Genomic DNA, 16,397 nt, shown 5'->3' with positions numbered 1-16,397 from the left:
CTATATACACTGTTTGGATGTCTCCTATTTAAAGACAGATGCCCTCTTTCTATATTATATATCTACATATATCATCTATCTATCTATCTATCTATCTATCTATCTATCTATCTATCTACACTTACCGGACACTTTATTAGGTACACTTGTTCAATCGCTTGGAAACACTAATTGCTAATCAGCCAATCGCAAGGCAGCAACTCAATGCATTTAGGCATCTAAACATGATGAAGACAACTTGCTGAAGTTTAAACCGAGCATCATAATGGGGAAGAAAGGGGATTTAAGTGACTTTGAACGTGGCATGGTTGTTGGTGCCAGCCAGGCTGGTCTAAGTATTTAACAAACTGCTGATCTACTGGGATTTTCACACACAACCATCTCTAGGGTTTATAGAAAATCATCTAAAAAGAGAAAACACCCAGTGATTGGCAGTTGTGTGGGAAAAAATGCCGTTTTGATGTCAGAGGTCAGAGGAGAATGGGCAGACTGGTTCGAGATGATAGAAAGGCAACAGTAACTCAAATAACCACTCATTACAACCAAGGTATGCAGAATACCATCTCTGAATGCACAACACATTGAACCTTGAAGCAGGTGGACTACAGCACACCAGGTGCCACTCCAGTCAGCGAAGAACAGGAAACTGAGGCTACAATTTGCAGAGGCTCTCCAAAATTGTACAATAGATGATTGGAAAAACATAGCCTGGTCTGATGAGTCTCAATTTCAGCTGTGACATTAATATGGTAGGTTCAGAATTTGGTGTAAACAACATGAAAGCATGGATCTATCCTGCCTTGTATCAACGGTTCAGGCTGGCGGTGTTGGTGTAATGGCATGGGGAATATTTTGTTGGCATACTTTGGGCCCCTTAGTACCAATTGAGCATCTTTTAAACACCACAACCTACCTGAGTATTGTTGCTGACCATGTCCATCCCTTTATGACTACAGTGTACCCATCTTCTGATGGCTACTTCCAGCAGGATAATGAACCATGTCACAAAGCTCAAATCATGTCAAACTGGTTTCTTGAACATGACAATGAGTTCACTGTACTCCAATGGCCTCCACAGTCACCAGATCTTAATTCAATAGAGCACCTTTGGGATGTGGTGGAACGAGAGATTCGCATCATAGATATGCAGCCGACAAATCTGCAGCAACTGCGTAATGCTATCATGTCAATATGGACCAAAAAAGTCGGAGGAATGTTTCCAACACCTTGTTGAATCTATGCAACGAAGAATTAAGGCAGTTCTGAATGCAAAGGTGTGCCCAATATATATATAATAAGAAAAGAAAAACATTCTATGTGAAGAACATAGGAAAGTAAAATATGTGTTTTAGTTGTAACGTGGTGTCAGGTTAGTACAGTGAATTACTAAACTCAAAGTGCTCCAAATATGTATATATATTTTTTTTTAAAAACCTATAATGTTGCAACCTCTCTTGTATTAAGAGCTGTAATTATCTCAGAAGGCAACTTTCCCACCTTCAAGTAAGCCTTGTGAATCACTTCTTTGAGTCATCAGGCCAATTACACCTTAGTAGCTTTCTGCCCCTTACGAGTCCCAGAGTAGTGAAAAAACAAACTAGAAGTTTGTCTGAAATCTTTAGTAGCTTGGGGATAGAATTTCAAAGCACTAACTACATCAATATTATGCAATAGCCACTACTTAGAGATAGCAGGAACTGAACACAGTGAAGGAACAGCAATTTTTTGTATTGGAACTTTTCATAGAAACTACCTTGGAAAAAAAATATAATTTAGTACAAAGTACAGCTTTCTCCTTGTGAATAATTAGAAAAGGAGAATTACAAGACAAGGTTGGCAACTCAGAAACTCTCCATGCTGAAGATCTTGCTAATAGTAAGAGTACTATCCAAGGTAACAGTAGATATCAATGGAATGCTTTAGTTCAAAAGAAGAAGAATATTTAAATACAGAGATAACTACATTTAGATTCCAAGGTGGAGAAATAGGTTTCACAACTGGTCTAATTCTAACTAATTCCCTGACGAAGTGCAGTTATGGGCTCGAAATGCGGCGGATGTATGCTACTCTGGTGATGTACTTTTCTACTACTGTTTATGTGTAATAAACTTTGAACTTTTTAATCTATCCTGGAGCCTTAAATCCCAGTCTCTCTTTGTATGTATGCTTAATTCTAACTAACACCTGGATAAAAGTCTGAACCACAGGAAGTTTAGCCAACTTCCTATGAAAAAGAACAGATAAAGCAGAACTTTGACCTTGTAGAAAATTAGGGAACAAACCCTTGACAAGGCCATCCTGTAAAAACGGAAGGATTGAATCTTAAAGAAATACAAAGAAAACATTCTGGAAGAACACCACTCAAAATATGCCCTCCAAATCTTGAGATAAAACTTTTGTGTCACAGGATTTCTGGCCTGCATCAAAGCTTCAATGACTGAATATGAGAAACCTCTATGTCTCAAAAGAAAGCATTGAAACTCCATGCCATTAATTTTAGAGATTTTAGATCCTAATGGAAAAGAGGACATTGAGACAACATGTCTCGTCTCAGAGAAAGAATCCATAGAGAGAAGAGGATTTCTACACTATATCCGCATACCAAGTGATGCGGCCAGGCTGGAGAAATTAATAATACTAACGTTGAGTCCTGTTTGATCCCAGTAATGATTCTTGGAAGAGGAACAAACAAAGGAAACAAGTAGGCTAGATGAAACTCCCATGGACATACCAAGGTGTCTATTATGTGATCCTTTGCATCTTTTGATCTTGCACAATAGCTTGTAATGTGTGATTTAAGTGAGAGGCCATCAGATTTATATTCTGTAAGCCCCATTTGATCACTGAGCGATTGAAAATGTCCTAATGGAGAGACCACTCTCTTGGATGGACTGATTGACTGCTGAGATGATCCACCTCTCAGTTGTTCACACCTGGTATGTAAATTGCCATTGGGAGAAATGATCTTCTCTGCCTATGACAGAGTTTTAGACACTTCATGCAGGGCCAGGGGACAGTGGTAACTCCCCTTGATGATTTTGTATGCCACCGCCATAATGTTGTCCGACTGGAAATGGATAAACCTTTCCTCCTTCATTAGGGGCCAAGTCTCAAAAACCAGAAGATTGTCTGAAGTTCCAGAATGTTGATTGGAAACCTTGCCTCTAGAGGATACCAAACTCTTTGCACTCTTCTAGAAAACTAGAGTGCCCCCAGCCTAAGAGACTGGTATTTGTCAGCACAATAGACCATGACAAAGGAGGATGTTCCAAGATTCAAAGACAGATTTTGTGTCCGCAAGAAGAAGATTGTCTGCCGGATAAAAACAAAGCAACCTGAGTGACAAATATCGGGCAAAACTTCCACTGAGAAGTGGATGGTTGTAGCTGGCATACAATTCTCACACATTTGATTGACCTGGCATACTAGAACGGATTTGCAAAATAAACACACACACACATATATATATATATATATATATATATATATATATGTAGACAGAGGGATATCAGAAACTGACTCCTCTATAAAGATATCAGTGGGGACAGAGTCAATTTCTTCCATTTGTTAATTATGATACAGTATGCAATGACACCTTATATAAGGATTGGTACAGAAAATAACTGGTATTGAGCCCCCTACAATATTTTACACATTCCTTTAGACACTTATATTTTTTCACAGTGTAGGAACAACTATAGCCTCTATGTTTATTGAATAGCCCTTGAATACCCCCTGGCAGCTCCTGTATGGTTACTCACCCCTTTCTTGGGAATGACAGACACTGAAAATATATTTGGAATCTGGCCCAGTACTACTGATGACTGTTGAGTCTCCAGCCTGAAGAGAAAAGCCCAGGAACACTGAGGGAGGCAGAGCTACCACCAGGAGAAAAGCCAGTGCTGCAGGGAATCCATTACTATAACTTTTGGTTCCCTTAGTAAAATAAGTGTGCACCAAGCATAAAACATACAGTAAATTAATAAAACAAAACTGTTCCCCTACCTAACCAGAGCACCTAACCAGAGCCTCCTCTACAGAACTCACTGCACTAAGCAGATGGCATTTTTTTAAAAAAGTGCTCCCAAAAGTATCTCCAGAGTTGCCAGAGGGCTGTAAAGGGTCACATGCTTCTCTGACTATGTCCCTGAAAAGGATAGGGCAGGTAGGGACCTGAAAGGGAGAAAAAATGTGTCATGAGGAGAGCAGATGAAGTCAGTGACGTGCAGTGACATCAGAGGCTGGTGAGGCAGTGGCTAGGATACGTCTTAATTCTTTAGATATCCTTTGTTGAAGAAATAGCAATGCACATGGGTGAGCCAATCGCATGAGGTATCTATGTGCAGCCACCAATCAGCAGCTACTGAGCATATTTAGATATGATTTTCAACAAAGGATATCAAAAGAATGAAGAAAATTAGATATTAGATGTAAATTGGAAAGTTATTTAAAATTGCATGCTCTTTTTAAATCATGAAAGAAAACATATGGGTTTCATGTCCCTTTAAATGGTGTCTTGGAAAACTGGTCAACTAAGTAAACATCTGATTTTAGTCTAAAGGATTGTAACAGGAACTCTTGCCAGATAGCAAAATGTTTGCTCTGGTTATGAGATCTAGAAATCCAGGACCATTAAAATATGTTTAAAACATACTTTTTACTTTAATGCAGCAAATTATGCTTAGAGATTCCTTCTTTATTCAGTAAATATAAAAATGTCTTCATCCAGTGGCAGCTGGTGAAATTGACCCTACCCCTTTAAATAAAGCCACATCCTTAGATGGCACTACCAATTCATTAATTAAATAAATAAAAGGTAGACCGAAACACAGAAAAGCACTCGGGGGGAGAGGGAGAGAGAGACGGGGGGAAAGGGAGAGAGAGACGGGGGGAGAGGGAGAGAGAGACGGGGGGAGAGGGAGAGAGACACAGGGGAAGAGGGAGAGAGAGATGGGGGGAGAGGGAGAGAGAGACGGGGGAGAGGGAGAGAGAGAGACAGGGGGAGAGGGAGAGAGAGACAGGGGGAGAGGGAGAGAGAGACACAGAGGGTTAGAGAGAAAGAGAGAGAGACACAATCACACAGAGGGTTAGAGAGACACATAAGGGATGAGAGAGTCAGAGGGGGAGAAAGAGAGACAGGGATAGAAAAGAGACCATGGGGGAGAACGACACATAAGAAGAGAGACAGGGAGAGAGATGGATAGAGAGAGAGATAGATAGAGAGAGAGACAGGCGGATAGAGAAAGAGAGATGGATAGAGGGAGACAAACAGAGGGGAGAGAGAGACAGAGGGGAGAGAGAGAGAGACAGAGGGGAGAGACAGAAAGACAGAGGGGAGAGAGACAGACAGAGGGGAGAGACAGAGAGAGAGAGAGACAGAGGGGAGAGAGAGAGACAGAGGGGAGATAGAGATACTCTCTCTCCCCTCTGACATGTCCTAATGTCAGCGGATCTGCGGTGGCAGTCGCATAGTTGGGTCATGTGACTACCTCTGCTGATTGGCTTGCCAGCTGTATCAAGTTGGGACCATGCAGTTCTCTGTACTTTATGTGTTTAACCAATTTTTAGGGGATAAACACATAGCATCCCTAGTGCTAAAATGACATGTTCCAACTTGTTACAAGTGTAAATGTTGTTATGAATAGCCCTTTAATCTTGTATGGTTGGTCTGTCTGTCCATCATGGTCTGGTCAGGTTAGTAACCAAAATTATACATCTCAAATATGCTAGAATCAAATCTGCAATACAAGGTCAGGATAACTTCCAAAACTGATATAAACTCTGGATTATAAATATAACTTGCAAATGAATTTGAACAAAAAATTAAGAAAATAAAAAGTTATTTCTATATGGTACAGAAATCGGCCAGATCTGCTTAGCAGAGTCAGTTGTGTGCACTTTCTTCCTCTAGATCATTCACAGTGTATCAGAAAACTGCTCACCTCTGGAAATATTGGATATTTGTCACTCAGAGATAGGAATTAATTACCCCAAAGATAAATGAGTGTGATAAATGTGTTTTTCAATTTAACTGCTACGATGAAAAATGTTCACATTTTCACATCTTAGTAAATCAAAAGGCACTAAATCAACATTTTTGTTCTTTATTTGTAGCACCAAACCAGGTGCCAAACCGCAGACAAATCTATGTGGCCATATTCAAACGTTATACACATCTACAAAAAAATCAGCGTTTGAGAAAAATATTTGCTGGAACTTCCGCTGCTCCTGTGTAATTTTCCTCTACGTAAAACAAATAGTTCTTACTTTAAAACCTACGGTAGCGTAATCTTCCCGAATATAAGTAACACATAAATAATTCTAACATCACTCAAGTCTACAATAAAAAACATATAAGGTACAAAGAACTCATTGCTTCCTATTAATAATAAAAATGCTCCCCTGATACTAGGAGGACTTCCTTACACACAGCTCACACATACAAGACAGAGACCACTTACCCTCTGTGTGGCTCTTGCAATGCCCAGTGCACAGGCAGCACAACACCACCAGTAAGGCAAATTGAGGCTCCATGTCTTTCTGCTTCTGTAGACCCAGCTTACCGCTCAGAGACAGACACCAGTCCTCCTGCTCAGCCTCAGTCACACAGACATGTCCCGATCAGCAGGCCGGCATCACCTCGTCATCAACATGTGACTCACTGTTCATCTCAGTCCGCGTCCGCGTCTGTTTCAGCTCAGCGCCCATGCTCTTACATGATATGAGAGCTGGGCGCTGATTGGCTCTGAGGTGCTTAGAGAGCAGCCTCTATGGCAGCTGTTACAGCGGTATGGCAATTGGGCCATGCACAGAGACTTAAGCGCATTAAGCGCCACTGGGGGCAGTGTCAAATAATGGCTTATACAATTACATCCATAATATTGCGCAAACAAGGGGAGCTGAACGGCTCACAGCCTCTCCTTCTTTGCGCAATAATATGGATATCAATGGAGATGAATATAGTTTACTTTAGGCAGGCTTATTGTGAAAAAATAGTGGCCGAGTCATTGGGGGGGTAGGAGGGGTACCTTTAGTGCACAAAAAAAATATAAAAACTTTTTTTTTAATAAACTTTTATAATAAACATCTTTAAGACTTTAAAAAGTGTAATTACACACATAGGACTGGTGAGGCGCTGCCTCACCTGCCTCCTATGATAGCACGTCATGAAGTCCCCTGACTCTGCTGTACCTGTGTCAGAGTACCTACAAGTAGCCTCTGTGCTGTGTGTGTGCTGTGTAAAGTCACTTACTTTACACAGCACTGCTCCACTGGCTTACAAGGCATGGCAAATCCATGTCCATGCAACTGCATCAGCTATCAGTAGAGAGCCCATCCACTGCAGGTATCAATTACCGTAGAAAATTGATGTAGGAATGTCAGGGATTTATCTCTTTTCATGCTGTACCTTTAAGAAAGTGAACTCACTAGCCCTATTTAAGGCTCCTCCCAACAGAACTCATTGCTTGGTAATTTGTTGCTCAGTGACAAGCTGCTTCTGAAGAGACCTAGCCGTTTATACAACTCTGTATTTCACTTCATTGCTCTCCAAACTCAACCTGTGTTTCTGCATGCTTGAATCAACCTGCAGATGCTCTTTTGTGCCTGAAGATTTTCACCGTTTATTCCAGTCAGAGACTTCTCTGTCTCTCTCCTGTATTGAAGTTACTCCCTGCAGCGTGTGACGTCACGCCCGACATTCTCCCGCCGCGGTTCTCTGTCAGACTCGCTGTGATACCGCTGGGACTGTTTGCTGTCTGGTAACAGTATTACTCTGCTCATTTGCCATCTCCTGTAATACTGGTCTGTATATATATTGCATTATATGAACTGTGTGTACTACTGCAACTTCATTATAACTCAAGCTTGCCATATTAACTGTGTAACTCTCACCTGCTGGGATTCATATACGCTTCAGATGACAAATATGCACTAAACTATTTCTTCTACTTGCTAACTTGCATACAAATAACTGTGACAAAGATTCATATTGCTACCATTTCTCATAAACGGACTTCCTAAGCATACTTCAGTCTTCATCACAATTCACCTTCATATCTGCTTGCAAATAACTGTTTGTATAACTTCAACTTTACCTGTTTCATGAGATTAACACAGCTTCTTATGCTTTCATTGAACAAGTTTGGAAATAACTAATATTCATTATCAAATTATGGTTTACATAATGCCCTCAGCTTAATTTTTCATTCAGATAACAAAGTACTGTGTGATTTTTGGTGTGTTTGCTAAAGCCTGCTGCATAAACTATTTTACACTGCTTGTGTGAGTGAATCAAGGCACCTGCAGTAATTAACTCTTTCACTACTGTTGAAGTTACATTCCTCTAAGAATTACTCTCCTTTCTGCTGCTAGCAGTCATTGTTGCGTGAAGGTTCCGTTTTCACTCAGCTACCCTGCTGTAGTGACCCTCAGATCAATGAGCATATCAGGGTTCCCTTAAGTTCAATCTGTGGGAATCCAAGGTAAGGTGTGAGACTGAGTGGTCCTACATTAGCAGTAAGCTGTTGTAGTAGTGTTTTCTAAAAGAACTTAGCAAATCCTAACAAGGAAATACCTGTGTCCCTCAGGGGAAGGCTAAGGACGAGTCTCGACGACGCCTGAGGGTAGTTATGACTGAAGTACCGTTATTGAAATACTGCACACATAAAAGGGTATTTCTATGTCCTTGTATCATTTAGCTGCTGTGAAGATTATTTTCTGTCTTCTTTGCAAATGATACTCCCAGGGACTTTGGGTCTGCCATAGGTCTTAGCTCCCAATTTGAAATCCATAAGCAAGTAAGTGTTAACACCTCTATTCTCAACCAACTCCTACGAGGCAAATAGCAAAACTAAAAGAGAGATGGGAGGTGGCAGAAAATATATCCCATATGTTATGAAGGACTCTGGACCATTATTTTACAATATATATATATATATATATATATATATATATATATATATATATATATATATATATATATATATATATAATATTATAATATATATATATATATATATATACAGAGAGAAGTGCACTCACAGGAACGAACAACTGGCTCAATACCATTGTTAGCCTGTTCTTTGGTGATTTACCACCTGGGTGCAACTTTTTAGCCCAGTAATGCTTTTCACAGAGTGGAACTTTCCTGTAGTATATCAGTCTGATGCCGCCTAATACGGTCAGTCCAGCGCCAAAATACCAGGCAATTCCTCTCTGAACAAGGAACACAGCAACCTCAGATGATCGTTTCGGCCTTCATTGGGCCTCGTGAGGTGTAGCCATATTCCTCTAAGCACACTGAGCAAGGAGTCCACGTCTGGACTGACCGTAATAGGCGGGATCAGACTGATATACTACAGGAAAGTTCTACTCTGTGAAAAGCATTACTGGGCTAAAAAACTGCACCAGGTGGTAAATCGCCATAAAACAGGCTAACAATGGTATTGAGCCAGTTGTTCGTTCCTGTGAGTGCACTTCTTTCTGTATCTATCTATCTATCTATCTATCTATCTATCTATCTATCTATATATATATATATATATATATATATATATATATAAATATATATATATATTCTATGGATTATCTGGCATACTTCTACAGTATGTATAATAAGTTTTTCATATCTATATATGTGTATATACGATATTAAGAACTGGGGTATGTAAACTTTTGATCAGGGTCATTTGGATAGTTTCTGTTGACATTATGATTTCAAAAGAGTAAACACAGTTGATTGATAATAAATGGCTTCAGTTAAACACTAACCATGAGTGAAAGAAAAGTTTTGTGTTATCATTCATATTCTCTGAAAAATGGCCAAGAAATCATAAATTCTGACAGAGTATGTAAACGTATGAGTACAACTGTATATATATATATATATATATATATATATATATATATATATATATATATATATATATAATCAACTTGGACATATACAAAACACGGAAGGGGACTGCACTCCCAGACTGGGTACACATCCCATGACCCTGCTCAGCCCTACGTGCTCAAAGGCACTCACAGGACTCACAGGAAGCTGTGCTGTCCCCAGAGTGCCAGGCAGTTAACCCCAGAGAGGTCTGGGTGCAAGGCCCATAGGGAAAATTACAAAACACATTAATACAACACACAGAGAAAGTCGAGCACTTGCTTACAAGCTCTCAACTAAGATTAAATGCAAAAATGGAAGGGTTAGTTACCGCATCTGGCCAAATGGGACAAGCCCAGGTACCACTTCAAGGTCCCTTCCAAAACCTGGGTCCCTAAACCAGCCAAACAATGCATGCTCTCAATCAAACAAACTGGGAACAAGTGAAGGGTGCACAGGCTTATGTAATCACCCTAGACATATACAAAACACGGAAGGGGACTGCACTCTTAGACTGGACTGGGTACACATCCCATGACCCTGCAACATGCTCAGCCCTGGTTGCTCAGTGGCATTCACAGGAAGCTGTGCTGTCCCCAGAGTCACAGGCAGTTAACTCCAGACAGGTCTGGGTGCAATGCCCATAGGGAAAATTAGTGTTTCACTTGGGTTAATACTTTTAGGCAATTTATGTGAGTTTTTGAACTGTATCGATTTTAATTGTTTTGTTAGAAAATTAACCCTAAAAAATTTCTTTAGAAATCAAATAGATGTACAAACAGATGAGATCTAATGCATTTCTCCCCTATGCATAGGAACTCAATGTGATGTGGCCTTTGATGAGGCCAAGGATTATATAACTCTTCTAAAATTAGAAATGGAGACATATAAAATCAACTTTGGTGTGATTAAAGGCAGTGTGGGCTATAAACCTCCCTCAATTATCTATCCAATAAAAACAAGAGGTGGAGTATTGGAAACTTTCCACAGACGTGTGGTGGAGGATCTTAGAGCTTTACACAGTCTTCTACCGACCCAAAATAACCACAATAACCTTACTCTCTTACAGAGGGATGCTCTTAAATCACTAAGTGATAAAGAGCATTTGGTGTATAGACAGGCCGACAAAGGGGGCAATATAGTGGTAATGCCCAAAGAGGAGTATATTAAAGAAGCACATTGACAGCTCAGAGACTTGGATGTTTATTACCAGCTAACAGCTAATCCCACCAAATAATCCCAGAGTCTTGTGCACCATTTATTGGATGATGGAAGGGATGAAGGTTTAGTTGATGAGGCCACTTTTAATTTTCTCTTCGTGTTATATCCTATAACACCAATCTTCCACCATTTGCTGAAGGTGCACAAGTCTCTGGAAAATATTAAAGGGAGACCCATAGTCTTGGGGATAGGGTCCCATTTTTAAAAACTCTCAACATGAGTGGATTTATTCTTGCAACCTCTTTTTAAATTGGGGCCCAGTTATCTACGAGATACCAAACATCTCTTTAGGCTTTTGGATGAAGAGGTCTGGCAAAATAATTGTATATGGGTGATGGTGGATGTCGTGGGGTTGTGCTCAGCTATTCCCTGTGATAAAGGAATAGCAGCCATTAGTTTTTTCTGGACCGATATACCAATTTTGAGGATTCCTTCAAAGACTACATTATTCAAGTTATTTTTTTCTTGCTTGAACACAATTATTTTCTGTTTGATGGCCCTTACTACCTCCAGAGGCGTGGGACAGCAATAGGGCCCCCTCCTATGCCAAACTTTTTATGGGTTGGTGGGAGCTGTCCCACATCTATGGAGATAGCAATCCATATATTGATCAAATTAAATTTTACCGCAGATATATTGATGATTTGCTATTCATATGGAATGGCACAATCTCAGAAGCAGCCAAATTTGTTGATTTTCTAAATTTGAATGATGTGGGTTTGCAATTTACCTATACCACAAGCCTTGAATAAATCCCATATTTGGATGTGATTCTGAAGGGTAATGTTGGGTGAAAAAACACAGAAACCAAACTGTTTTGCAAGTCACTCTAGGCAAATACTATTCTCCATGCGAAAAGTGCCCATCCCAAACACAAGGGTTTTGGCCTTATAAAGGGAGAATATATCAGATTGAAGCAGAATTGTTCCGACAGTCTTGTATTTGATCAGAAAAGTATAAGACTTAAAGATAGGTTTCTGGCTTGTGGTTATAGGCAAGATATAATAGACAGGGCCATTAATGATGTTAAGCTTTTGGAAAGAAAGGGCACCAAGACGTAGACATAACAGAGATAGTCTAACTTTTATCACTGCTTTAAGCAGACAATATGTACAGATTGTCAATGCAATCAAAAATAATTTACCCATTCTCAGAGGAGACAATAATCTGCATGACCAGGTTAAAAAGGGCTGCTGTTTTTTACCTAAACGTAACCGCATTTTGGGCAATTACCTATTACCAAGTATGGTAAATGCCAAAGGTAAAAATGCAGGCACTTGGTTAAAATGCAAAGGTCACTACAAGTGTAGCTCAACGAATTGTAAAGCCTGTGGACACACTCTGGCATCAAAGCAATTTCAGTCACACACAGAGTATATGACATTTACAACTGTACCAACTGCAGAACAGACTATGTAGTTTATTTGATAAACTGCATGGACTGTAGAATGCAGTATGTTGGTGTGACCACCAGGGAAGTGCATGTTTGAATTAGAGAGCATTTGAATGATATATCAACTTCTACACATTGTTCAGCTTTAGCAACACACTTTATAGACAAACATGATTGCCAGGTTGTATCATTCAAGTGGCTCGTAATCAACAAATTAGGGTACCTCCAAGAAGTGATAATATTGATGTTCTTCTGTCTAGAAAAGAAGCCTTTTGGATTTTTTCCTTACAGACTAGGTTACCATTTGACTTTAACACAGAGGCTGACATTGTGAATGTATGGAAATAATCACACAAAAAGATGAAATGTGTATGGTTGATATGTATATATATATATATATATATATATATATATATATATATATATGACCATTATTTGTCTAGACAGCTAAGTTAGGAATTTGGGCAATTCTTATCATATTAGATGTATATATTAAAATCTATAATGCCAATATTATCCCTCACCAAATATCTGGATTCTCAACATGGTTTTAGATAGACTATTTAGTGGAATAATGTGAATAAAGTAAATTTACTATATACGTCTATCCAATTTACAGTCATTTTACTTAATTAAAGATTGAGTGAAGAGGGCTTTGGGTATTTAATAGGTTAAAGGGACACAAAACCCATTTTTTTTATTTCATGATTCAGATAGAGCATGCAATTTTAAGCAACTTTCTAATTTACTCCTATTATCAAATTTTCTTAATTTTCTTGGTATCTTTATTTGAAAAGCAAGAATGTAAGTTTAGATGCCGGCCCATTTTTAGTGAACAACCTGGTTTGTTCTTGCTGATTGGTGGATAAATTCACAGACCAAAAAACAAGTGCTGTCCAGTGGTCTAAACCAAAAATTAGCTGGCTCCTTAGATTAGATGCCTTTTTCATATAAATATAGCAAGAGAACGAAAAAATTGATAATAGGAGTAAATTAGAAAGTTGCTTAAAATTGCATGCTCTATCTGAATCATGAAAGAAACAATTTGGGTTCAGTGTCCCTTTAAGTTAGTCCTGCCTTTTAATCCTCCTGTGTCTGTATATTCACCTATCAGAGTAGCCTAATGCCTTTAAAAAATGCAGGTGTGTAATAGAATATTAGGCTTCTGATGACAGCGTAAGCCGAAACGCATCAAGCCAATTTTCTCACTTGCAAGTGTGTTTTTAATTTTTTTTTTATCCATGTTTAAAAAAATGTACCTTTTGCGCACCTTACCTGAGCTCCGCTATTCTTTTGTTTTGCTTTTGTTTACTTTCCCTCCGTCCCTAAGCTTCTGTGGTGTCACATGCTTTTAAAAGATGAATTACCCTTTTTGCGTCAACAATCATGATATGAAAATCCTTATTTGCTATAGTAACTAAATTGAATCAGCGCTAAACCTCCTTAAAGGAAAAAAAGAGGGCAGACTACCCCAGTCTGCTCACGTGCAAGCAGAGTTTGTGGTATATCTGAATATTAGTTTGTGATTGGTTACCATAGGTTCTTTTGTTCTGGAGGATAGGGAAAAGAGTGAAAAGAATAATCATAAAACAATATGCTCATCTGACAAAATAGAGTTGCATTCCATTCCAAAATGATTTTTATATATGAAGGTTCATAATCATGTAGTTTACAAATTGTGTTTAGTGTCCCTTTAAAAGGACATTAACTGAACAGTATATAGCTAATTGTTGATGATGAAATTCAAAAAGTTCTCTCTCATAAATAGACCAATAGTCTCATACTCACTGTGTCAGATATGAAAAACCTTGTTGACACTCAGGCTGCCCTGCATTATAAGATGCATCCCACAGAAAGTAATTATCAGACACTTTATTCAAAAAGTTTCTACCCTTTAATTTATTCCCAATGATCCACTTTATCTGCTGGAGTGTATTATATAGTTTGCAAGTATTTCCATTACCCTTATATTGGCATTTAAAATAGTTGATTTAGCCTGTAGTATCCTCATCTATCCTGAAAGTTTTTGACCTTAAGGCCAACCTGTATAAACACAGCCAGTAGACAAAATTAAACTCCCAGTGGTGTATAGAAAAGATAAGGTAATAAAATTTTAATTTTCCATTGTTCTCTCCAAGTATTGGTGATTGGTTTATGGACAGATAAGATATCATCATGTATATGTTCACAATGTGATAAAGTAATGAGATCTGATTATACCTACAAGCTCAACCCATTTTATTTATAAGCAAATCTCATACATTGTATACTCTGAAGCTGGTAAAAAAAAAAAAAGGAAACACATTAAGGGAAAAACTATTTTATAGTATACTGTCCCTTTAAGTTTGCTTGAAAGGAAACTTGCAAAGGTGACAACAACATTAGCAGGGAGCAGGGGGTGCACACTTAGATAATGAAGCCAGCACCAGTTTTCACTGCATATTATTGAACTATTGCCTCTATTTTCGTATCATGTGTTATGCTATTAGGGTAATACATGTTTTGCTTATTTTGATGTAATTCAGCCCACTAGTAGTGATGGAGAAAACAATAAGGAACACAAAAAAGATTTTAATTTCATATAATACTGTAAGTATGAATTTCACTGTGTTTTAGGCATCTGAAAAAGCTCTTTGCTTACAAAAATGACCAATTACCCCCAATAGTAAAACCCCCCACCCAACCAATTCCCTAAAATAAAAAAACTAACACTAAAACAACTTAAACTACCCATTCCTCCTAATGGGGCATTTGTATTGCATTGCCTTTAAAAGGGAAATCAGCTTTTTTTACAGCCCATTAAATCCCTAATATTAAAAAAAAAAAAAAAAATAATAAAAAAAAAAAAAATTCCTAAAACGAAGCCCCAAATAGGTACTCACCATTCTTGAAGTCCAGCGGGAAGATCTTTTTCCAGGCGGCTCCGTCATCTTCTATCTTCATCCTGTGTGAAGGCAGCGGTAGTCTTCCCCAATGCGCAGATCCGGTGCGGCGGTCCTCAGTGGTGGTCTTCAGCGGCGATGATCCTCGGTGGCTTGGAGGCTCCTCTTCATCCGATGTCCATCACACACTGAAAATTAAATGCAAGGTACCACATTCAAGTTGGGGTACCTTGCATTCCTATTGGCTGAAATTTTAAAAACAGCCAGTAGGATTAGAGCTACTAAAATCCTATTGGTTGTTCAAATCAGCCAATAAGATTTCAGTAGCTGTCATCCTATTGGCTGAGTTCAGCCAATAGGAATGCAAGGTACCCCAATAAATATGGGGTACCTTGCATTCAATCTTCAGTGTGCGACAAACAATCACATGTAGAGGAGCCTCCATGCCGCTGAGGATCTCCACTGCAGAAGACCTCCGTTGAGGAATGCCGCTGAGAATCCGTGCATCAGGGAAGCCAGCTCCCCATCTCCGCTCCATGCCACCTTCGCTCCAGATAAAGATAGAGGATGATGGAGCTGCCTGGAAGAACATCCTTCACCACCGGAACACCGAGGACCTATTTGGGACTTAGTTTTAGGCTTTTTTATTTAAATTTTTGGGGTGTCTTTTTTTAGATTAGGGTTTTTTTGGGCTTGAAAGAGGCAATGCCCATACAAATGTCCCTTTAGGGGCAATGGGTAGTATAGTATTTTTTAGCGTTAGGATTTTTTATTTTGGGGGGTTTGGTCAGTGGGGATTTTTTACTGTTAGGGGGAATATAGTAATTTGTAAATGTAAAAGAGCTGTTAGTCAAACGTAGGTCAATGCCCTACAAAAGGCCCTTTTAAGGGCTATTGGTAGTTTAGATTAGGGGGTGTTTTTATTTTGGGGGGGCTTTTTTATTTTCATAGGGATTAGGTATAACCTTTTTTATTTTTGATAATTTTGTTTATTTTTTCTGTAATGTTAGACTTCTTATTTTTT

The sequence above is a fragment of the Bombina bombina genome, chromosome 1 (genome assembly GCF_027579735.1).
Source record: "Bombina bombina isolate aBomBom1 chromosome 1, aBomBom1.pri, whole genome shotgun sequence".
Classification (NCBI taxonomy): Eukaryota; Metazoa; Chordata; class Amphibia; order Anura; family Bombinatoridae; genus Bombina; species Bombina bombina.
Note: the sequence above shows the minus strand (reverse complement) of the source record.